Source organism: Harpia harpyja, chromosome 2 (assembly GCF_026419915.1).
Source record: "Harpia harpyja isolate bHarHar1 chromosome 2, bHarHar1 primary haplotype, whole genome shotgun sequence".
Classification (NCBI taxonomy): Eukaryota; Metazoa; Chordata; class Aves; order Accipitriformes; family Accipitridae; genus Harpia; species Harpia harpyja.
This window is the reverse complement of record NC_068941.1, coordinates 35,424,498-35,449,386: the sequence shown is the minus strand read 5'-3', so window position 1 is coordinate 35,449,386 and position 24,889 is coordinate 35,424,498.

Here is a 24,889-nt window from a genome sequence, read left to right as displayed (position 1 = left end):
TGCAGCTTGCACTTTGTCATAACATATGTGAAAATAATATCCTACTGTAAGTGTATACAGCATAAAGGAAACCTTTTGTACAGTGCACGTTCTTGAAATTAATCTATAGCTTCTGAAATGTATCGGTTCTGAGGAGAAGAAACAAGGCTTGAAAGCACTCCAAAGAACCATGTTGACACCACAGCTGCTGTTTTTAATACCCCACTGTGCAGGGTAGCATCCTGAAAGAGACTAAAAGCCTCTGTCCATCTACTCATGCCAGATCCAAAGCAGGTGGCTGTTAGAGCTGTCTTTTTCCTGTTGCCAGGCTTTCTTTTGGGGATCCATCATAGAGCCAAGGGCGGTCTCCAGTGGGACTTGCAGCAATTGTTTACTCTATTTATATTTAGCTAATTAAGTGATAATCCTAAACTATCAGGGCACATCTGAAATAATAATTATTACTCACAAAGCACAAACTGAGCAAATGATTTGTTTGTTTTGTTTTGTTTGTGCCTAAAGATAATACGTCTGCCTCTCCAAAGGCTGTAAAACTGCTGATCAAAAGTTGCTCAGTTCATCCTGGGATGTAATTCTGCTGGCAAAACCGGACTTATAGACAAGATGAGTTTGGCCCACAGAAAAAAACACAGTTCTGGTTTCAGGGAATGCATATAACACAAAAATCTGTGGGCTGGACTCAGCTGTGACATCAATAATTTTTTTAAGTTCCCTATCAATGTTACGTGTTGGAAGGGCCGTAACTCCTGGTCACAAGAGAGGTTCCGAGAGGAGTGGGATTGCTTTAACGGCTCAGCATCTCTGGAGACGTGTGATGGTCTCCTGGTGTGGCTACTCCAGAGGCACTCTTAGGAGGTAAACCAGGAGGATGTGTCCCGCCATGCACTTTTCCCCAACTTGTTGTAAGATCAGAGAGGAGTACTGAACTGACCTGCACATGAACATGTTTTGCTATGATGGTGTTTGCATGGAGGGTGTTGATCTTTGTGTTCAGGCCTTTCATATTGTCAAGCCAGGTTAAATAAAATGAGGTTCTTAGTACTCCTTGAGTAGGCAAAAAAAGTATAAAATGTGGTAGGACACAACTAACTTACATTATCAAACTTTTTTGTATAACCAGCAAGGTTGTAAAAGTGCTGCTTTTTAATTTTTAGTAACACTTTGATACCTCTGTAGTCTCAAGTTCATTCCCAGGGTTAAGTAAAGCATAGTGTAAGATTCTCAATACTGACTGGAAGTGGTGCAAAAGGCTCTTTAACTGGAATGGCAGTAATTTGCAGCCACTTTGCATGGAAATAACACTCCATTTCATTTTCCTTTTCTCTTCTGTGCTGTCTTCACTGTCTTGCAAGAAGGATGACTGAGAAAAGATCTCTCAGAGGTCTATTAAATCATATGGGGCATATAAAGGATAAATAGGGATCAGCTGTTCACTGAGTTTTCCAGCACAAGGCACCAACCTGCATGGTCAGATGGCAGATTCAAAACAAAATATTACATTGGTCCAAGGGACAACCATGCAAGTTCATTGGAGAAAGATTTGTCAAGGGCTATTAAATACAAAGGCTCTGAACCACAGAGAGAGTAGCCTATGATAGTATCACTGCATGCTTCTCTGTCCTTATACTATTCTTCAGGCACTTACCGTTGGCTGCTATCTGAGCTGGGATCCTGCACTAGATAAACTTTTAATCTGACCCAACATAGTTGTTCTTCTGTTGAGCCTTTTTATTTTTATCCCTTTCTCATGTTTTGTTTTAGAATACTTTATGACTGGAGTTGGGAAGTTTTGGTTGTGCAAAAGTGCTCTTGCAGGAAGATGAGCTCCTGCAGCGATACAAAAGTGGTGGGCTTTAGTTTTAAATTATGAATTATTGCAATTCCTTTGATTTACTTTAAATATTTTAATAAAAAAAATAAGAGGAGAATGTTGCTTTTCTATTTGACCACATGTGATTAATTCAAACTGGAGAAGTTCTAGTTTTTAAAAAAGAAGAGCTAAGGCCATAAAGCCATTTAATTGCATTGTTTTCCCTATTTCTTTTCCCTTTTATTTCTAAATAATTTATCAGTTGAGGTTACTCTGCGTGAAAGCTAAAGGCACCTTTTCTTAAACCAATGAGGACAACCATCTATGACTGTTTTTGCTTTAGATAAACTGCCATAGAAAATAACCAACCCTATATGCATGGCAACTATTTTAGAGCCATCTTAGTAAAAAGAATATAGAAGGATCTACAAGATGGGTGGGTGAACTGAGCAGAACCAAGTCTTTCACTCTTTTTACATGGGATGTTTAGCTCACTGATAGGTCAGGAATTGGAGCTATATTGTGCAAATGAGTTTGCAGGGTTGGGATCTTAGCTAACAAGCAGTGCAGGAGTTAAGAAAAAAAAAATCAGGCTTCATTCTGACATAATAAGGTTAAAGAAAAATGTGAAACAGTTTTTATGGCATCAAAGGTTTTAAAAGAAAAAGTGAAAAGAAGAAAAAGATGAGGGAAGAATATAGCTGAAGAAAAAAATTACAGAAGAAATCAATTTAGCAATCAGAAAAAAAAGCACAATTTAGCAAGGAGATGGGGTTTTTTTAAAGTCAGCTTAAAAAGAGTGATGCATGTCTTTCAAATCTGTAGTGGGTCATTTTTTCCATTATCATAGTTTCTGCCTCTTGAATCATGCAATACAAACCTCTTCAATGACTTGTTTAAAAGGACACTCTCAGCTTTGTGGGCTTTTTGCAGTGACTCATACAATAAAGTTGAGTTTTTGACAGATCCCTGGAACAGAAGGCCTGCTTCTCTAGCGTAATGGCTAGTCCTTTTGCCCCCATTTGTGTTTGAAAAGCTGCTGCCCATCCTGCTCCTCTCTGCCCTCACCCCTGCCTCTTCTTGGATCATCTCCAGTTTCAACTTCAAGTCAGGCTATTTCAGGTAAGCGTTGCCTTCCAGTGTGCTGCTGGCTCACTGCCAACAGAAAAAAAAAACAGGAAAAAGGAAAAAAAAGATAAGGAAAAGGGCAAGACTGTTTGGAAGGAATTTTCCCTTTACTTTTACTTGTAGTTGCCTTGAGGGTTATTTGTAACAGTAGTACATAGAACATTTTTAGGAGATGTTAAGTCATCAGCAATGTCTTTATATTACTGCATTTGATCACACAGCTCGATGTGGAAGTGCTGTTCATGTGTCATACGTGCTCATAAACTGCAGACCATCTTGCTGCAAAATAGAGGGATATAGGTAGGACAGCCGTCATTTGAAACTCTGACAGAGTACCTCTGGTGAAGTCCAAAGCCCTTGCTGGGTACCATTTTACTTCCTGAGAAGTCTCACTGAATTTTTGTATTGGCAGAAATGGCCAGCAGGTTTTCACAACATCTTTCTTGTAGGAAGATTTCACAAAGGTGGTATCAGAGACATGGCAGAACATCCCTTCTCTTCAGCATTTAAATTTAAACAAGTCCTTTTGTCTCTACTCAAGACCACTTATTTGAAATACAGATTTTCAGAAGCTGTTTGTTTCACCTGGCTCAGAGACACTGGTTTAAATAGCCAAAGTAACGAGTGAATGCTGTTTAGGGACAGGGGAAAGCAATGGGGACACTGGGGGGAAGCTATCCAATTTCATCCTCGGATCTCCTGGTCTTGTATTTGATCTCTGTGAGGTTGGACCTTTCAGTCTGCTTCATTGTGCCATATGTCACTCAAAATAAGCCAAAATAAGTCAAAACAAGGCAGCTTTTCTTTACCTGCAGCACTAAACCCTAAAGATGCATCAGCCTGGACATGTCAGAGAATATTCTTCTGCTTTATAAAACCTACCTCACAGTGAAGAGTGTGATGAGGTGGCTGTGCAGTCCCTGTGCCTCTGCTTTTTATTTAGTAGAGCCAGACACCCCACAATATCTGCTTTGGGCCAAATAGTAGGGGGATCAAGCTTGCTGGGTATGCAGTTAGGGCCTATAAAAGCATCCAGGTAAACACTAGCAATCTCCTCATGTAAAAGTAAGACAAAGATAATTAAAGAGACTGAACAATGCATCCTTTCCACTCCACCAGCACCACTGACTATTTAAATCAGTTGGGATCCTGATGTGCTGCTGAAGAGCTTAGTCTGCCCGGTTTATGCTTTTTATTCATAACTTGCACCTTTATGCAGAGTTGATAATTTCCTAATAAATAGTGAATTAAACCACATTATACCTGTCAGACAGTTGCATAGACCTAGAGATACTATTACATGAAAATGATTGTGTATTCTCCATTTTGGGAAGAAAATGGTGTGTGCCAGATTAATGAGGTTATGAGCAAGTGAGCAGAATAAACCAGTAAAATGTAATTAAGCCATTTAGCACTCCATAAAAACAGGAACACATAAAAAAGTAATGCAAACCACAGGGTGCAGTTAGTTACCAGCACCAGTATGTCAGTAGGACTTAAAGGGGCACTCATTTTTTTTTCCACTTCCAAGGCAAAAAAATGTTCAAATCACTCTGAGCTTTCAAAGTTGTCTGTCCGTGTCCCATCCCTATCGTGCGTTGTGCCCCCTCTGCCCCATTAATGTCTTCAGCAGGAGGAGGATGTTTTTAAAGAAATCATTGAGGCTTTTTCACTCTTTTTCATTCTTTCTGGCTGCAGACACTCCCCCTTCAATTGCTACCTTGTCCTCCCTTATATAGCAGGAGATGTAAACTCATCAGGATGCAAACACGCCAACCAAAATTGCTAGTCTGTGACATACTTTGGGTTTTTGCTTCTGCGAAAGTCACTTCATCAGGGATGCCTGGACAATTGAGCCCTAGGAAGTGCAGCACTGCATCTAGAGACAGTGAGAGGAAATTAATATGTGTTCATTTTAGGACTGAAATAGACTCTCAGAGAAAACCCACAGCAGCTGCAGTTCAGCAAAGGTATTTTCATTGCAGAGAACAGACATTTTAAATAGTTGTTGTCTATCAGAGGTTGTTACAGTAGATTTTCATTATGCATAAAGCCGTTCTAAATGCCACCATGTAAAAGGAAAGGGATCAAAGGGAGAGAGCTTAACACACTGGCAGGATGTGCTACATTCCCTCTAGTGGCTGATCTTCCAGAATTTAATAAATTACTATTGCCAGGAGCTAATACAAATATAGTCCCTCATTTAGCTGAAGTGGTAGATGTTCAGACCACGGAGATGATACCTGTGGGGAACCGTGGTAGGGCATAGGAAGGCAAGAGGTGAGAGGGAGGAACTAGTGCGTTAGCAGAGAACTGCATCCAGGAAGGGAACTTCTGGGGCAGACACAGCATGTGATGTGCCAGCAGTGGCTTGATGTGACAGATCAATGGCTCACGTCCTACAGAAGACTGAATGCAGTGATGGTCTGAGGATTTACATGCATCATGATAACAGTCAGATAATAGCAGTGAACTTCAGTAAACCGAGGAAATTGTTTGGCAAGTTCTCATAGGGAGGAATTCAAACACAAAGCGGAGAGTTGGAAGTTTCTAGGGGAGAAAACACAAAAAGCCAACCAGAAAACTATCTATCCTAATGTAAAGAAAATAAAGTGGTTGTAGTAAAACACCAGAATGCAACACCAGGATCTCTTGAATGACATGAAAATCAAAGAGAAACCATAAGCAGAAGCAAGGTGCTGGAGGCTGAGTATAAAGAAATACATGGGCATGCATAGACAAGACCAGAAAGACTAATGAAGAAATTGAACTACAACTAGTGATGAGTATAAGGGGCAACACAAAATTTCTATAAATATAGTTCCTTTATTGGAGACAGAGGAAAATGCAATCTCTTGCCTAATGGAGACAGGAGCAGAAACATTCATCTTTTTTCTTTTTTTAATCTTAAAAAATAATGAAATTGTGGTTACACCTCTGATACAATTAACAGCAGTTAATAAGAAGACAAGAACTCTGGCCAAATAGTCAAAGATCAGGTCAAATAATACTTAGATACACTTAGTGGGCTGCAGTCATTAGGTTTGCTGAAATATACCCTTGGAGTGTTTAAGGGATTAGGATGAGCAGTTGCTGGGTAGTGATTAATACTCTGAAAAGATGGGTGAATTCCAGAAGTCTGCAAGAGGACAGAAATAATGCTTACTTTTAAAACGGAGGGAATGAGGAATAGAGGAGAAAGGGAATTAGAGACTAACAGACTGAGTTTCTGTACCTTAAGAGAATGGAAAGAGCTTTCCAGTGTCGAGAGGTTGCAGTGATAAGACACAGCAAGTACAGTTTTATCAAGAACAAAGCACATTGAACAATGTCTTGTTGAACAGCATTGCACCTCCAGTGGATACTGCAATGAGGCAAAGGGTGTGATATATCTCCATTTCAGTGAGGCTTGTGGTCCATTCCCACGTGTCATTCTTGTAAGCAGTCTAAGAAACTATGGTCCAGGAGAAACTGCAATCAGGGTGACACACAACTGAAATTAATAACATGATGTTAAAAAAAAAAAAAAAGAAAAGTCCTATATTTAGGACTGAGAATCCTGTACACAAATGGGAACTGGGGACTAATAGGCTGCTCAGTTATGTGGTGATAGTATGACCTGGAGCTTGTATCCTGCATTCTGGGGATTACGCACTGAATGCGAGTCACAAGGGCAATACTGCTAGCCTCACAGAAAGTTTGTGTTTTCTGTGAGGCTAGCTGTTTTTAAAGTCTTATCTCTCAGTATTAAAGAAATGTGCAGGTCAGGAGGAGTTGTGGGTCAGGAGGAGTTGTGAATCAGTTGTGCAGAGAAAGAGGATAGCAAGGAGCATTGTTGTCCTCTAAAGTCACAAATCTTTAGCTACAGAGCAGATATGTTCCAAATTCTAGACTATGTTGACTTTTTGAATACATGGTCTCCCTTGGCTTCAACTTCTTACTCATAACTTATTTTTAGACTGTAAGGATTGGAAAGACCATTTTTAATCAAGTAGCCTGACCTTGTATGCAATACAGACCTTGCCTGAGTTAATTCTTGACTTAGTTAACTAAAGAAACTCTTATAGAGTAACCTCCAAGCCTATTGTTAACATTTCCAAATTTGAGAGTCTAGCACAGATCTTTTAAAATTGTTTCAGTGATTAATGGAAATGTTGACTTCATTTCTACTCTATTTCTGACTTTTACTTCTGAATATTGTTATATTATTTTATTATCAAAGTTTTCTTTCCTATTACTTAAAGACTCTGATCAAGTTATCCCTTAACCTCTTTGATGAACTAACTACATGGCTGTCCTGGCATTCAAAGGCTTGCTTTCCAGTCCTGTAATGATTCTCACTGATTTTCTCTGAACCCCCTCCAATTTATCAACATCCCTGATGAATCATGGATACCATATTTCAGCATAAACTTCCAAACATGAAGCACCAGTGCCAAATCCAGACTTAATATAATTCCCTTCTGCTTGCCTGCAGACTGGTTGCCTACAGAAATTCTCCTGTTTATTCTTCCAGGGACTGTATTGTCTCTTTTGGATGCAGCATCACACCAGGCACTCATGTACTGTTGATTATCCGCTATGATTCCTAAACGCTTTTTAGAGTCCCTGAAGTAAACTCACCCTGTCCTATAAGTGTGTCTTACACATTGTATTCCTGGATGTACTCCTTTACATATAGCTGTGTTATATCACTTAGTGTTTGCTCATTTGTTTAACATAGCAGGTGATTTTTTCTGTATCAGCCATTTTTCTGGTTTAGCACTTCTCCCTTCTTAGGCACCATTGGTAGCAAAGCTTATGATTTTCTCTGGTCTTCCAGACCATTGATAAAACTGCTAAATACATAAGGGCCAAAACCTGATCACTGTGGGGCTCTGATAAAAACTCAGTCTATTATTGATGATTCTCTGATTTGAATCCATAAAAAATGTGCTGTGTTGGTCTTCCATTGCTCTAAATTCTTGATCAAAATCCCACACCAGCCATCAAGTCATCTTGACTAGATGCTGTATCTTGTTTGTGGCTTACTGAGAGGATGGATGCCAGTCTTCAGATTACACTGCTGTGTGGCTGAGTGAAGTGGTGTTAAAGACTTTGTAGCCAAAAACAAAAATCGTACTGTACATGAGAATCACTGTCTGTTGGGAGGGAGGTTCAATAATTACATTTTAGTGTTGCAGTGCAGTGGTACGTAGTTCATCTTTGACTAGTTTCTGTGAAGATCAATGGAAGATTTGAGTGAATTAATGCAGGTAAGTGTTTGCAACTCAATAGCTGTAAAATTATGATACATACCTTAATATTACTACATTGGCTTTCTAGAACATCCTGCAGAGGTTTTTTTCTGTGGTGGGTTTTTGTTTTTGTTTTTGTTTTTAATCAATTTACTTATATTGGCAACCCAGTTCTGAGTCAGGGTGTGAATTTGCCTTATGTATTTCTTGTGCCTTTTTATCTGCTAGAACTTCAGGCATTATCCTCAAGTAGCAAATGTATTTAAAAATGGTCGTCAAAATCCCACTAATATTTATGTAGTCTTAGAACTTGAAAATTCAAATATTTAATTATACCAGATTAGTCTACATGTCCTTATTTTTTATTACGTGTGTAAAATATCACCATGCACACAGAACTCTGAAAAGGGAAGAATCGCTAATATTCCCACTTTGCAGACTGACCCATTTTTCACTGATGTTTGAGGAGTTAAGGACCATTGAGTTAACTGTATTTACTACCTTGAGTGTCAAAATGTAGGCAATTACATTTATTTGACTTTTACATTAAGTTCTGAGTTTTGGAAAAGTGCTGAGCATTTTCAGTTTCTTCTGAGTGCCTGCAAGTGCCTGCAGAAGTGCATGCTGTCATCTTAAGGCACCGATAAGGACAATAAGGAGAGCATCGGCAGCATCCCTTTTTTTTATTCTATCATATATAACATGCTTGTCACACAAAATACAGCATAGTAAGGTAATGACTGCGCTGAGTGAGCAAGCTCCAGAGCAGAAGGCAGTACCCCGGCTGCTATGTGACTGAAGCAGTTATACTGTTTCTAGGACCTGAGCCAGCAGCTCTCCGTGGCTCTGCTTGTGCTGTGCTGTAAGAAGCCAACCTGGGGGTCTCTAACCATCACTGCACTGCGCCGTGCAGTCAAAGCCACAGACAGCGTTTGCAGCTTATTCCTCGACTGCTCATGCATTATGCTCTATCTCTGCTAAGCCATGGCCCCTTGAGGCCCCGGGCGGAATGAGGGTACCTTTATCAGGTGCCATACGAGCAGGGAGACGGGGGTTTGCTACCCCCTGCCTAGCAGCGGTCTGCGTGTTTCTCCGGCCAGGCGCAGGCACATAATGGCACAGCTCATGTTCCGGATGGAGGCGATGGGAGAGCATGCTGAGAAAAATAATTGAAAACGAAGCCGCATTTAAAAGTAATCAAATTACTCCTTGGGATTAAATTTTTAGAGCCAAATTTTAGCCCTCCTTATTCTACAGCGGTGCCTTGCCAGGACCACATAGCTTGGCACAGCTCCACGCCTGGGGAGAGTTTACTACTTTTCTGAGTAAATAGAACATATGAAGCCAGATTCTCATTGCTTTTATGCCTAAGTAAATGCATCACTTTTTCAGTGGAGTCCTCCCTGATTTGTACATATGTCCATGAAAGAAAACAGAAAGAGAATGGCTCCACAGCTGCTAAACCCATGCTGCTGCCTCTAACTCTGCTCCCAGACTGCTTAGGAAAGGCACTGGCAATGAAAGATAAGAGGGCATGACTACTTGGGGCCTGATTACTCCTTCAGGGATCCTGGACCTGCTCTGTCAGCTACGAAGGGGACAGTGACTATTAGGATGAAGAGTGTGATTCCACTGTGGCACCTAAGAAATGTAAAATTCCACTGTTCAAGGACTCCACCCTTAAGAGCGTTGAGGGATTTACCCTAAACTGCTTGCCTTACTGCTTTTTGCCATCTCACCAGTGAGAGCAGTTACTGAAACACAAGATGAGGAGGAAGCTTTATAGGTCCTGTAAAGGAGAAGCAAGAAGAGGATGTTCAGAGGGCATGGCATGTCTCTGATCTTCCAGTCCACTGCAACTCCCAAGAGTCTAGTCATGGAGCTGTCAGGTTTTGGTGCTCAGAAAAATTAAATCTGCCACTGAGCTGCACTGCCTAGGAGAAAAATCCAAAAGGAGCAAAATGCTTCAGGTACCAACCATGAATAAGTTTTTTTTTGTGGCTTATGTCTCTAACAGGCACCTCATTGACCCTGGACTCCTTCCTCTCTTCCTGGGGTGTGCAGACACATGTGTGCAACATGCACAGATATGTAAGAGTGCGACCTTCCTCCTTTGAGTGAGGAGACCTGATTTTCAGCTAACATCCCTGACACCTTGCATGAGGAAGTGCCTTGCTTGTGCTCAGTGCACCACATGCACCCAGGCTACAGTTTTTAGGCAAGAGCTAATAACATGATATAGGCTGTTGCAATGAGGCCTCTTGGCATGTGAGCTTGGGTGTCTTACATTGTCTTAGGGAGATGCTCTTAAAGAAAATGTGTGTTATATGTGTGTGTGTGTATATATATATATATATGTATATTTCTGTGAATGTTTAAACCGAGCACAAATTAATAGTTTGAGTTAAGCAAAGAGAAAGAAAACTGTTGAGGACAGTAGCAAGATTCCTTATAACTAACTCTGACGAATACACCAGCCTAAGGTCTGTTGCACTGAGGTGTTGCATTATAACATATGTATCTGTCTCTCCCATTTCTTACACTGAGCCCATCAGCATGTTATTTGAAGACTTTTGTGTTATATGTCTTACACTGTGCTCTGACAGTATCTAGGCACTACAGAGTGAGTTAAGAATGGACTGACACTTCCAAGACAGTCCCTTGCTGTTAGCTTAGCACTGTTTCGTGTGAAAAATATCTTCAGAGTGGCTGTTTCTTTCTCAGATAACAGACCTGTCTACCCTCACAAGTGACAGCTCCATCCCTTCCACTTCAGAAAACAGAGGGTATCATTAAAATGTTGACATTCACCAACATTTGTTAAATTTATCATCGTATTTCCTGTTCTCTGTATAGGAATACCACAAAAAGAAAACAATAAAGGTAAATACCAAGGTCTGGTAAATGTCAAGATTTTAACGGAACCCACACTGTCAAAGATCTCAGAACCAACCATTTGCTCAATAAAAATGCCATCACTTCTTTACTGTTCTGGTTCTTGAAAATTGGTGGACAGGTTTTACTAAAATTAGATTTGTAGTGCCCCAAGGTGAGAGTCGCCTCGTCTGTGGTTTCATTAGAGGACTTCTCTTCCTCCACAAACAGATCTATCAAAAGTGGTAGAAAAGAATTCAAGTAATGAAATTAGATGTGCTGGCTTCTTTTGGAACTTGGTTCAATATTCACTGAAATCAGTGCAATTTTTTAATCAGGTCCTTGTGCTCACTTTTGGTTTTGCAACCTGGGTTCATAAGTGACAAGGCTATAAATTCTTTTTTCAAGTTGTTTCCAGGATGCAAAAGAAATTTAAATAATAATGTGTCAGTTTCAGATTGCACTAAATCCATGGGTGATTTATGACTAAAAATAAGCATTTAGGGGCATAAGAATATCAAAGTTGCCAAATCGGATCAGACCCATTGAGACTCAGAAAATGGCCACATGCATGACAAGACATTATAGAAAATAATGTACTAGAAGAGTGCAGCCACAGAGTAATTTTCTTCCTTGCCTTCTTTCAGATAGAAAGAGCTCTTTGCTTGAAGTATACATGCTTATTTCCCCCCAGGTTTTGTTGCCTTCTAATAGAACCGTGAAAGGTCTTATTGTCCACAAATGAATAAAGTACCTGATGCCGAATTCTGGCCTTTTCCCAAAAAGTGGATACAAAGCAGATACAGGGCCCAGCCTCTCTCTCATTAGTCTGCCATTCTCATTTAGGAATGGCAAAATTCCCATTATTTGTCCTACCATTGGAAGAATTTTTTCTGTTGAGACTTAATTCACCAAAAATGTCACAGAGTCAACCAAAAGGATTTGTGATGCCCTTGTTTCATTTCTAAAATTATATCAGGCAAAAATGGGGAAAAACTACAAAAGCATGCAAAATTAAAACCCCCATGGTTTTGATTTTCTTTTTCAAAATTGTCTTGCTACCTCTTCATCAACTTATTTTTTTACAGTTAAAAATCATCCTAAAATGACTTAATTCTTAGTTAACTGAAATGTGCTCTCTAGGAAATAAATCTTTAATACTTTTTTTTTCTTTTGCCTCTAGATAGTATTTTTGGTCAGACCAAATTTTCCTTTATACCAGATTTTCGTTTTGACCAATAAAGAAAAAAATATTCAACAGTTCAAGTACGCTTTCATCTTTAGTTGTGAAGGACTGAGATTAAGACTACAGTATCCAAAATGCTAAAAATGCTTTCTGTCGCTGATCGCTAATTAAGTAGCCCCTTATCAAAGGGCATCCATTCACAGAGGAAAGGAAATCCCATCATTTAAAGGGCCAGTAGTCATTAAATATAAATGAGAAGATAACAGTAAGGCTATGTTCTCTTAGCTTGCATCATATCCCACGGTGATTTTTTTACTTATAAAACATTAAACTGATTGCATACTGTTTTGCTCTGTGTCACTCACAAGGACTGCTCTTGGGTAATGAAGTGTAATTAAGAGGAATTGTATGTATCTCTTCATTCAAAGCCAGTGATTTCCTTTCCCATTAGTTACACTCTGGAAATACAGTGCTTTACAGAGGTAATCTTTATCATTGATTTAATTGATCCAGCTGTCTTCAGATGTTAGAACTGGGTACCAATGGCTCGATCATTTAGGTGTGCTGCTGCTTAGCTTGGAAGTTAAACAAACATAAACATATAATATTCCTTAACAATCATCAGGATAAGTTAGTAGGCCCAATGCTAAGCAGTCATTCCTTCCTTTGAATAACACAAGGTATGTGTTTTTTTCTTTTTTTTTTTTCATCGGAAGATTCTTTGCATTTGGATTTGCCAAACTGAGTGTAAATCAAGTAATTTTCTTTATATTTTTTCTTTCTTGCATTCAGCTGCTGTGCTTTAGAAACTAATGAAATATTGGCAGGACTTGGGGATATGTAATACCTAACTGCTGGCTTTCTGAGCACTGAAAATCTGCAGTACCAGTCTGTGATGTTGAGGTGAAGAGAATAGAAACTGAAGGAAGGTTGGTGCCCCCTCAGAAATGCAGCAACTTAAATAGATGTGTTATTCTTTATGGCTGACTACTGACATCTCACTAAGGGTAATAATGACATCCTTTACACCTCGCTGGAAATTCACAGTCCTTTACTGTGAAATTCTGAAACCCAGTAATGATACACAGGTGAAACTCGATATAGACATGCTAAAATAGAGGATAACCTAAAATTTTTGAAAACTGAATCAGTGCTCTGATTTCCATTTAGATTTGACAATCCTTTATCTTGGTCTTCCTTATGGAAAGTAATTTTGAGTGAGAGAGTTAATTCACCTACTATCAAAAACTAATATGGGCGAAATAAGTGACTAACTGCCACTAAAATAACTCAATTACTGGACAGCTTCAGCTCAGTTTCTTTTGATATCTTTACCAACAGTTAATTGTAATGCCTCTCATCAGCAATATTGATACCTGCCTACAAGGAAGCATGAAAGGGATCACGGAGACTAAGGAAACTGATCTGAAGGACAAGGTGCTCTGATTTACAAGTGCATGAAACCAGAGAGAGATTGTTCATTATACAAGTGTTTGTCTAGACTGCAGCTGGCTTTTTGCAATGGGATATTAAAGCAAGCCATCTACTTTCCTGTATGGATAGTGTAGGTTCATGGGATGATTCATTCTTCATTCCTTCCAGAAAATGGTCAAGTCTGAAATCACCATGTCCTTGCTCCATCTCTGCTCTTACCAACAAAGTGTGGCCAGGTTAGTTAGTGATGGAGGACAGGAGGTGTTAAAGGTATAATCCTCCCAGAAGACACACTCTCCATCCACACACAGTTGTCCAAAGAGAGGTTTCTTCCCATGGGAGGCTGGGGTTTTGCACCACACCATGCTCAGGCTTCTGTGAAAGTGCCTTCTTTTGTGTCTGGAAGCAAGCCCTGATGGTGTCCTCTGGCTAGGGTAAATGGAGAAGCACCCCTCAAAAACTGAGGTCCAAAGCCTCCCCTAATTTCCATTCTACCAAAACACAGTCTGAACAGAGTTTTGCTGGTGGGAATGACAGCCCAAATGATTTTGAAAGGAAATAATTTTTTTTTTTTAAATTTTGGATTCTTCTAGTCTAACTCAAATGTAAATCTGCCTTTTTACTTCTTTTAGCTGCCTAGCATGAGCCAAGACCACTGCAAACCTCACTTCAGGCCTGTAGTTTCCTGCCAGTCCACACTGCCACTGTGTTAATGGTCATCAAATGTCAAGAGTCACTTTCACCTTGAAAAAAGCTTGGAACAAGAGAATAATAACTAAGTAAAGCTTGAAACTGAGGGATAAATATGTGATTTACGTTACACAACAGAAGGAAGGTTACCTGTATAGCACTTCCTTGGTATGTGAATGCACGCATAGAGAGGAGAATCTGTTCTCCTTCAGTCACAGTGCATGTTTGTATATGTTAAAGACAGGGAACAGATGACTGTTTAACATGGCAAAGAACTATAAAAATGTTAGTGGCTATCCTTTCATTTTCACTCATTTAAAAGTGTTTTAATGAAACATTGCAAGATTCTGAAAAGTCATATGATATTTTAAATAACTAGCAAGGAAAGAGATTACTTTTAAATACTGTATTTTAGAGCTCACAAGAGACCTCAGACAGTTTGTTATTCATTTCAACCTAATGCAAGTATTAACAAGCTTATTGGATAAGGCGTCTACTTTCTGAAATATCTTGACTCTCTAATGCTCATTATGAATTGTTCTAATATATATAATTCAGTGCAATTTATTGTATATGTCTGAACATTCTTTAGGAAATCGGGATAATAGTGTCTCTGGCTATTAAAAATGTCCAGGACAATGTATTTTATTACTTCTCAGTTATCTTCTGTTTTGAAAATACAAATTCAAGGAACTCTTAGAAGAGAGGGATCATTAAGAGACCAAAAATACCAGAGTGGCAAAACAATAACATTCTTTAGCTGCTAATAATCTCCGAACTGCTAGAAATGCTTCCTGCGGTCTGCATTTTAGAAACCAAGGCAATGCTAATGATATTTTGTATCCTCAGGATCCTCAGTGGTGTCATTAGTACAAACTCATCTCAGGATAAATTCTCTGTGTAGCTGAAGGAGCAGTCTGGGATGTGGCTTCTGCAGTATCCCCCCGTGTAATGTGGGTGCCGCGCTGGGAGCAGCAAGCTGGACGCCCCAGTACAAGCGCCGAGGGATGGAGCTCAGGGCAAGTGTCACAGTCGTGACGAGCCTTACCCAGGTACGTGGCATTGCCTGCTTCATGGCATGCCAACCCCCGTGGCTGTAGGTGGGGATGAGCTGAAGTCACAGTCCCGTAGCCTAAGTATGCCCACCATTTTACACAACGGGAGAGGAGGTTTGATAGCTGCGGGCACTAGCAATGCTAGCCAGATTTATTTATTGCATTAGGTGAGAGCAACGACAGCAGTCGTGTTATACCTCCATACAAGAGCCGTCCTGTGTCCTGTTCTGCCCTGTTTGTTCATACCGTGTCACATCCTGAAGTTACACAAAAGCCTTGCTAGGTGAAGGAAATGGTTATTATCATTAGGGTTGACTGGAAAGCAATGATGTTATGCGTTACAAGGTCTGTGGAAGATGGGAACCATCCTATCTAGGCAATTTCTTCCTAATTGTGGAAAATCAGAAAAGCATGTGGTTTGTTAACCATGGTGCTTTCTTGTGTCCAGGAGCTCTCTTTTTTTCTTACGTTTGAACAGTTCTTAGTGCAGCTCAGTCATGCTTCAGCACTTGAGTTCTCACAGGCTACAGTGACTGAAGTAGAAATAAATAATAAATATAGCAGTGCTTGCATCTCCCAAAATATTGATGCTTGCTGATTTTGGAAGCCACAATAAAACCAATACATCACATTTCAAGCACAATAAAACATGTCAGTTTTGTAAAACCCCTTGTCGACCTTTGTCGTTCCAGCACTGCTGAATTTAGTAAGCCTAATCTTGAAGCATCTGGCTGGCTTAACCCTCTCCTGTTTTATTTTTCAAACGCCACTGATTTACATGATAGTTTGCCTTAGACAGGGCAGTCAGGCTTTGATATTTGATCCCCATGGGAGTGTTGATTAATAAGGGCTGAGAGGAAAAGTTACCACTGCAGAAAATGAGAGTAAATGAGAGTCCTTTGTAAATGAGAGTCCTGGGATCTGCAATGATTTCAAATTACATTTCTGCATATGTGCATGTGCGTGTGTGTGTGTGTGTGTAGTCAATCCTTTAGCATGCCAACAGCTCTTAGTGCACTTTAGAAAAGATGCTCTGAACATTAATAATCTGTAGAGCTAAGCTATCTTGGTTCAGATAATTGTATAAAAATAGCACAATCAGGGTGTTACAAATGAAAAGAAAAAAAAAATCCACCTGCAAAAAAGATACTGTAAAAGCAGGAGGGTAAAGAAAACAAAAGTGCTAGATATTACAGCTGAGAACTATGCAATTTCTTCCTGAAGGCATAACAGGAAAGAATTTATTCCTTTACAAAGCAAGATCTGAATTTGGGGCATCGAGAAACATGAGAAGTAAGCTGTAGGCTTGACACTGGGCCAGGCACCTGACCTCATTGCTTTGGGCTGTTCCTGCGCAAACAGAAGTTTCTGCATTTCCTATATTCCAATTTTAAAAGGGTCACTGTGTGGTCTAATAGCCCTGGCTACACAAAGCATCTGACACTTTTTCATATGACCACACATGACCTTTCTTAATGTGGAAAAGGCTATGAATCTACCCATTACCGCTAAAAACAAATAATCTGTTGTGTTACATGCATGTAACAAAACCTCCACTAAAACTTATTGATAAATGTTTGTGACATATACAGTCAAAATTTTAACAATGTCTTTGGAAACTGGAATTGCAATAATCTCAAATTTTGCTGGTGACCTTCACTGAACTGATTGTAATTTGGGAATACTGTGAAATCCATTGAGGCAACATTTTACAACCAGCCAAATGTTGAATGCTGGTTATGATTTTCAAGGCATATGATTAGCTTAATATTTTTATTTTATTTTACCTCTGATTAGTTGTACATGGAATATTAAAGCTGGCATTTTGCAGTCAGTATAGCTAGGGGTATTTAAATCAGAACATAGATCTCTCTTCTAAGCACAAATGAGAAGGGCAGACACTTAATAGTTTTGAAACATATGGTTAATAGGCCTATATTTTTAATTTATAGCTCTATGATTATATTTTATTTTTCAATTTGTAGATATTGGGAAATGAATCTTGACATGGTCCTTAATTATTTTGAATTCAGCTAATGAGTCATGTTGCTGCAGTCTAAATTCTAGGCTTATAATAAACAAAAGCTAAAAGAAGGAAATATTCCTATTCTTGTTTTCTTGCTGAGCGTTCTTTAGAAAAAAAAATTTAAAATTTCCCAACTACTGAGCAGATTTTTTAAAATTATTTTTCTACATCTCCAAAGTTTCATCGCTGTGCTCTGTGCTCTGTGCTGGGTTTTTGAGAGACCTCATCTCTCATTTCCACCAAAGCAATTGATATGATTGAGGGGGCAAAAAAAGGCGAAATAGCTCAGTGTACTATGAAAAGCCTGACCAGAAGCGGCCATCTGTCAGAGCCGGCAGGAGCTGAGCACTCGCACAGCCCCTCTGACCGGCCGCTCAACATCTGTACGGTATTTCCCCTCGCTATCCTGCAAGGCAGAGAAAGAGGTCCATCTCATTTTTCAGGTTAGGAGCTGAGGATGGGAAAGGATCAGGGTGAGGCTGTGTTTCAGGTTGAGCACCCATCCTGGGTTACGCAGTGGGAGCAGCCCCTTTTCCCGTGAGATGAGGCTGGCCACATGCTAGAGCTGCAGAGGCCCCGGGACAAGGTGGGATGGAGTGCTGGCCGGGTAGATGCTAAGAGGAAGATGCAGTATATCACTGCAGCCAGGGTCATCTCTAGTGCCACCACTGCGGCTGGGGAATAGGGTACGGGACCGCAAGAGGCAGATGATTTGGAGGAGAGCAGGGATGATGCCTTTGTCAGTGTTCTTCTCCTCATGCTCCCAGGAAATGCCCACCCAGCAGATAAACTAAGTATCTTGCCCACACTGCAGGTGAAGGCTGATAGAAACGTAAGGTGACACATCCTTAAGGCTGGTATCCTGGCCATTGAACCACACGTCTTCCATACTCACAACGCTGTACTTGGAATAACTTTCCTTTTCCAGTTCGTTTAATGAAGATGGGATCTTATGGACCATGCTTTCCACTTGTGCTTAACAAATGCTGCATCCTCTCATGGATGCAAGGCATCCGTTGTGCCTCTAGCAAAAAGCTGTTGTTCAGAGATTAAAATAGACATCCGTTTACATACTGCAATACTTTTTTTCTACGGATGTTTTAAAGGGTACAAGGAAAACCTGGAACCCAGGCAGCTTTGCAGCTAACTCCATTTCACTATAGCAGGTTTGCTCGTGCTTTGGCCACTGGCTGGACTTCCCCTGACAGTTTTCCACTGCTTTGAGGGGCTCCTGGCCTTTCTTGTGTGTTGTTCATGCTGTTCTGGAGGATTCTGTGGAAAAACAGATTGAGGGAGACAACAGGAAAAAAGGGGTTGTTTTTTTGTTCCCTTTCATTCATTGTTGGTACTCTCCAAAGGAAAACCAGCAAGAAAGGCAGGAAGGTAACACAGGACTTGGCAGAAAGCCAATGCAAAGGAGTGCTACAGCAGGTTGGCCACTCTAAATCTTTTGTCCATTTCAAATATCTCTGTTTTATTCTGAGCTGTACAAGCTGTACAAGCCCTTATTCACATGAGTAAGCCACTTATGCAAGACGTCCCAGAAAAATGTTTTCTGTTGTTCACACCAGTCCTGATGAGCTCTTCACTTCAGGATCTCAACACCCTCTTCATCCTGTTATCCTTGTCACTGGAATTGCTCAGTGTATGCCACAGTAGTTTCAGGGCAGCTTCTCAGCCTCACTGAAGACACCGAATGCTTGATGCGATAGCCACTGCTCAGGCATTACTGATTTGTACTATGGTGCATGAACTACTTGATACTGACAACAGTGGTCTGATTTCCAAAGTCATCATTCTGTGTCATTTGTCCCATGCTTGGTGGCATTGCTGAGGATCATCACTCTTCAACCTCTCACGACCAGACCTCCTTGTCCCTGAGCACTCTACTTCTGTGTGCATGTCCCCTTTCCTTAATGCCCCACAGCCTTCTGAATCCTTCAGCAGACACAGGGCAGATGCACAATTTTTGTTTGTCCAAATGGCTACCTTCTACCGGAGTGAGAACTTCAAGTTTTTGGTAACTGGCTCGTTTCCTGTAGCACCTGACTTTTAAAGGAGTCATCACATTCCCTCTGGGTTGAATGCATGGGTAGTTCTCATCCAGGCAGGTAATATAAGTAATTCCTGGTGCTGGGTCTATTCAGGGATTTTGGATTGAGCTGTGTTCCCTTTTCAACTCCTAAATAATAGAAAAGAAGGGTAATATATTGTTATGTATACATTATCTTAGAAAGACATATGTTTTGACCTTGATTTAAACAAGCTCTACTAATAGTATAGGAACGGGGAGAATGGGGGTTGACAAGATTTCCAGCAAGGTATTTATAGAACTGTTTGAACAGACTTTACAATAATTAAAACAGAGTATAGGTTATGCTAAAGTAAATGAAGTCAATTTAGTTCATCATCATTTTTACAGTGTTGCAAATTAACATAACAATGACAACTATAGTTGTCACTGACTTGAGCAGCAGCAGTTAATCATTGCAATTAATCATTATTAATACATAATTCATAATGATCAATCATGCTTGACTCTAGGATCATAGTGGGCTTATATTAAATACTATATAAATATAAATGGCATTAATAACTGTCCAAAAGCTAGGAAAATCAGGCCCCCATTTTCCATTTTGATGTACTATTATGAGCTGTCACTGCCATGTGTCTGAGTTTGTTAGGACTTGTTTAGTTTGAATTAATCTTGACAGGTGAGAAGTAAGATTGCAGCACATATATGCAAATTGCATAAACGTCCCATATTTGTCTAAGATAGCTGTTGTATGCCTCACAGATCTGGCAAGTCAGTCAGGCAAAACTCTTTTGCTGAGAATTGAACTGGTGCTTTGGCTTGGGAATTCTCCTTTAACTGTCTCCCCGTGGCATGCTGAACATCATAAAAAGTAACCTTTGGCTTTCGAGAACAGCTCTCGGTTCCTCCCCTGCTGCTATTCTCAAAGTTTGTTAAGGAAGGGCTGCTTCCGAGGTGGACACTGAGCTGTGGTTTATACCTATTGCAATACTGATGTCCAGGAGCACAAGAACCTCTGAAAAGTAATGTTGTAGGTTGCCTATACGGCTTTACAGGCAGCAAGTATTCTGTTGCCTGTATTCTAGAATCCCATGCTATAGACCATGTTTTGGTTTGGTTTTTTAATAATTTGTCTCTCTGTGTGCTCATGTGCTGGTTTTGGCTGGGATACTGTTAATTTTCGCAGTAGTTTGTATGGGGCTGTATTTTGGATTTGTGCTGAAAATAGTGTTGATAATGCCGAGATGTTTTAGCTGAGCAGTGCTCACACAGAGCCAAGGCCTTTTCTGCTTCTCACCCCACCCCACCAGCAAGGAGGCTGGGGGGCACAAGAAGTTGGGAGGGGACACAGCTGGGACAGCTGACCCCAACTGACCAAAGGGATATCCCAGACCATATGACGCTCATGACGCTCAGCAGATAAAGCTGGGGGAAGAAGAAGGAAGGGGGGGACGTTCGGAGTGATGGCGTTTGTCTTCCCAAGTAACTGTTAGGCGTGATGGAGCCCTGCTTTCCTGGAGATGGCTGAAGATGTGCCTGCCGATGGGAAGTGGTAAATTAATTCCTTGTTTTGCTTTGCTTGCATGCGCGGCTTTTGCTTTACCTACTAAACTGTCTTTATCTCAACCCACGAGTTTTCTCACTTTTACTCTTCTGATTCTCTCCCCCATCCCACTGGGGGGGGGAGTGAGCGAGCAGCTGTGTGGGGCTTAGTTGCCGGCTAGGGTTAAACCACAACAGCTCATCTACTTCTCTGGGAAGCAGAAAAGCAACGACATAAATTAAGTGCTTTTTCAGAAAGCTTTGGAGTACTACTTTTCAAGTTAAATCTGCCTAGACATTTTAATGAGTATACTTTGTACAGAAAATCAACCATGGTTCAGACACATGTTGCACACCAAAACAAATAAATTTATTTTCAATGGAAGACTATCTTAGAGGTTTTTGATTTTTTCTTGAACAGTGAAAAACAAATATATATTTCAATTTAAATTGATTTTAAATATTTTCATTTGCTTTAAGGAAACCAAGAGAGAACACAGTGTGCATATTCATAATGAACTGCAGTAATACTTAGTTCAAAATGACTGTTGTTTCAGCATACAGCAGTGCTCAGAGAAAGCCAAAAATTCATTACAAACAAAACAAAAGCATTAAAGTTTGAAAGCCACATGATTTCTGGGCGGAGGGTAAGGACCCGCTGGAGAAGCTGCTAAGTGTCCTGGTACAGCAAAGGATGCTTAAAAGCAAGTGCTTTTTTCTTAACCAAACAAAGTATTTCAAAAGCAGCAAAACCCTTTTAAATTCCTCCATGAAATGAAAGTCTCTTCAAGGGTAGTTTGGCAGAATTAAACTATTAATTCGTCAGATTTCAGCAGCGTCTGATCTCTGAATAGCTTGCATACCATTTTATGCCTGAAGGACAAGCAAAGCCATGTGATTCCTGCAAGTGGGTAGATGTCCTCAGAGCAAGCTTAAAGCAGCAGGTAAAATCATGCTGTATCTGCCTCAAAACAGGCCAGGCAACAGGAAGCCATCAACTGTCAGGTACTGAATTCAAAATAGGTCTTCCTACCACAGGTATAATTTCAATCTTATTTTCTACACAGGAAAGTTCTGGCCCCTCCCCCCCTTTTTTTTTTACCTTGCCAATTATTTTTTTCCTGAGTTTAAGGATCCCTCATGAAACTGTTATTTTTATCATGCTGCAGTACCTGTCCTCTGGGAAATCACTCCTCGCACTGCCAAGGACACGAGTTCGCTTTTCAGCTTCAGTCCGGTCCTTGGCCATGTGTCTCTCCTATCCTGTCAATGGCACTCTTACTTCTGTGACTGCTATGCTCAGAGCAGATGCTACCAAAGCAAATTATTTCTCCATGTACTGTAACCATGCACAAACCCTGAAATATGAGGTTACCAGTAATGTGGAAGAGCTGGGAACAAGACTCTGACATGCACCTTGTTTCTGAGCCCTGGCAGGGAGCTATGATTTGATTAAAATGGGACTGTGCTGCTTTTCTCCCCCTGCATGTTCTCACCGTTTAACTGTGATAAAATGATCTATTACCTAAATTAAATTAAGAATGGATTCCATCTTTGTCTTTTTATTTTTGCTTAGAACGACACATGAAGCTGGAGGGAGGAGCAGAAAAAACTTGAAAAATAATGTTGCTATTAAAAAAATATTTTAAATGTCTCTCTCCCTAAAAATGAATCAGTCCAAAAGTTTTCAGTGAAAAAATAGACTTGAAATGGCCTGAGATAAAAAGGTCGTATTAGTAAGGAGATATTCATAAAAGATCATATTAGGAGTTAGGACATTGCATCCATCACGGGGTTTTGTTTTAAGGATTAAAGAAAACTTGACTTGACTGTCAAATCTTCAACATTTAAGTTTTCAGGTCCTGGCCCCTGAGAGAGGAATCATATGCCGAGTGCCTTGGCTGCCCGAAGGAAGTGTGGGAGGAGTGGGGCAACTCGGAGCTGGATCCAAACCAGCTGAACTGCAAACAGGGAGAGCTGCTAGGGAGGAGGTGAAGAAAAAACACTTCAATGGTGGGTAAGTACTCCTTCTGTCAGTTTGGAGCTTCACGCAGGACTGCAGAGAGGCATCTTTGTCCAGCTGGGGTCCACAGCCTGAAGAAAATCACCAAAACCTTTTTTTTTTTTTTTTTAATTTTTTTTGGTAAAGAAGAAGAGGGGCTGAGCAGGGTTTTCTGCTCTGATTGAGGAGAGTGGCAGCAGCGGACACATGCAGGTGTGAGCTCGGTGCTTAGGGGATCCAAGGTTAAGGAGAGCATAGGTCCCTTCAGGTTGAAGTGGTAGCTGGTGTCTGGTTTTGAGTTGCAGTTTTGGACTGAGAGGCAAATGCTCTCTGTAACCTCTCTTTGCAATGCTAAATCTTTTATTGTGTCCAGCTCTTTATCACTCAGTTCTTACAGATTCAAGATGAAGAGGACAAAAGCTCTTTCTAGGCACAATTTTTTCTGTCTTGTTTATTTATATTTGTTACTCGTCTGTTGGCAAACTATTACTACCCAGATACAAAGTGCAGAGTGAAGGACTAATCGAGATTGATGTTTTCAAGAATACTGGATTGTAAATAATAATGTATGTATGTGTATACCTTGTCTGAGGTGGTTGGTTAGAAAACTAGTTGGTTTCTGAAATGCAGTGAACCTATACATTTTTCAGGATGCTACTGTAAAAAAGGGTTAAGTGGAGCTTTGTAAAGTCAACCAAATTATTTTCTCCTAAACAATTTCTTTTTGTGTGAGGTCCTGAATATAATAATTTATCAACAGATTTCCCTTCTGTTGTATGTTCCATTGCAGCCCTCTGAGTCTCATAAGTAGAAGATCTACAATTCTTTTAGTGGCAGATTGAAAATATGTAGATGAAAATGTTTTTATATGAACATCATAAAACTCTATAAGATATGGTGAGTGGGTGTCCTAAATATAAATATAATAAAAATAAGAAACATGTATACAAATTAAAATTTTAGATATATATGAATTTTCATCTCTAGGAAGTCAGTGCTTAACTTAGGAATATGCAAACCAACCAATGTATATGTGAATGAGTGACATTGTCACATTGACATGTTGTTGCCGGCATGAGGAATTTGTTATGATATATTCTTCTATTCCTCGCTCTATTTAGGAGTGCACACAAATTATTGCAAATCCCAACAATGCTAAATTAATTTGCATATTACTTGCATAAGAAGCCGAAGGCATTTGTGTAGGTAATATGGATATATCTATACACACAGCAGAATATGAATAGTTATTTTTCAGTCTTTGTTAAAGTTTTGGTAAAAATCTTAACTCTTCAAAACTGAGAGCTCTTGATAGCCAAAGTTACGAATGAGAACTCTGAAAATCTGTACTCTTGTGAAAATCTGTGTATTTCCTGTGTGTACCTCTGCTTGGGTTATCAAAAGACAATTTCTTCCAGATGCCAGCTTGCTGTGGGTTTTTTAATACCTTGGACTGCATGGGTACCCTGTGTAATCTATGCATTTCATTGATGTTACATGGAGATTGAATTATCTGAAAATGTAGTCCAAGGTCTGGTCTTCAAAAATACAGGTGCTTATTACCTAGAGCCAATTATCAGTCAATACCGATAAATTTTTACTTGATAAGGTTCAGGTGCTTGGAGGGAAAACAGTGTGGAGCATATAAAAGTAACATCAATGAGAAAAAATTGTTTCAGCATTTGTGTTGTATGTAAACTACCTCTGTCCCGAGGACCTCTCTCCGTTCTCTTACCCACAACTATAATTCAGTTAGTTACACCCCTAACGATGTCTACTCTCACACACAGCAGTTTCAGGTTCTTGGTTGGCTTTTTTTAGGGAGATACGGCAGTAGCTAGTCACCTTCCTCTTGCATCCTCTTGCATCA